Source organism: Cygnus olor, chromosome 4, assembly GCF_009769625.2.
Source record: "Cygnus olor isolate bCygOlo1 chromosome 4, bCygOlo1.pri.v2, whole genome shotgun sequence".
Classification (NCBI taxonomy): Eukaryota; Metazoa; Chordata; class Aves; order Anseriformes; family Anatidae; genus Cygnus; species Cygnus olor.
Window position 1 is genome coordinate 15,301,077 of NC_049172.1, and position 1,048 is coordinate 15,302,124.

Genomic DNA, 1,048 nt, shown 5'->3' on the forward strand with positions numbered 1-1,048 from the left:
CCCAACCTCATCACAAATTACAATTTCTAACTGGCAACTGGTGGGTGACAATTTATAAGGGAGGGGATCAGTTCACAGGTGATTTCAACCCACCCAGCTCACACCCAGAGCTTTCGGCAGCTGCAACAAATAAATCATTTCCCCAGGCAATAATCCTGTACCCTGGCTGGGAAGTAGCTGACTGGGTGAGTCCCCCAGTGCCTGGTCTGATGTACGTTCACAAAGTACTTTCCACACTGACAAAATCAGAAAAATCCTGGACAATGCACAGCTTTTGGTCCTAGGTTATGAAAAGGAAAGAGCTTGGTGCTGTCTAAACCAAAACTGCCAGATAAGATAGGTTACAGCAGCATGTAAGGGAAAAAGGATTGGAGACCTGCATCCTGTTCAAGCGCCATCATGGCATCAACAAGATGTCCCTTACTAAGAAGTTAGCTCAGTGCTAACTAACTTCAGTGCCCTGCAGCTGCCACATCCCAGGCTTCTCCCTAGAAAACTGCCTGGGCTCTCCACAAGAGTCGTGTGCCCAAGATAGCTCCATAAAACACCGCTCCCTTGTCCCAGGGAGCCTTTGTGATTTCTTGGGTCTCCCAGGGATGCCTGGCAGTCAAGTGTTTCCTCAAAGCCATCATTGTGTGCTGCTGTGACCAGGGGATGAGTGTGGCATGCCACCAGTATGTCCTGTCAGTCATAGCTGGTGCAACACACGATTTTTTCTGTTCCTCCCGATTTCCCTTGCGTGGGTCCCAGGAGACGTAAAGCACCTTGTCTAGGGCAGCGTGGGGATTGTGGCTGTGCTGAGAGGAGCATGGCTGTGCAGGCAGACCTCAGACAAGCTGCCTGCAAGTAACCTACCCGAACGCCCTCATCCCAAATGAACAACCTGGGTTGAAAGAGAGGCACCCTCTTTCCAGCTACAACTATCTGTGGACCATCTTGATGGCTGCAGCTATTGTGTGAGCAATATCAAATGTTTCCTAAATGCTTCTGATGCAAAAAACACAGAGGCCAGTGCTTATTGACAGGGGACGTTCGTGAGGCGTGCCTG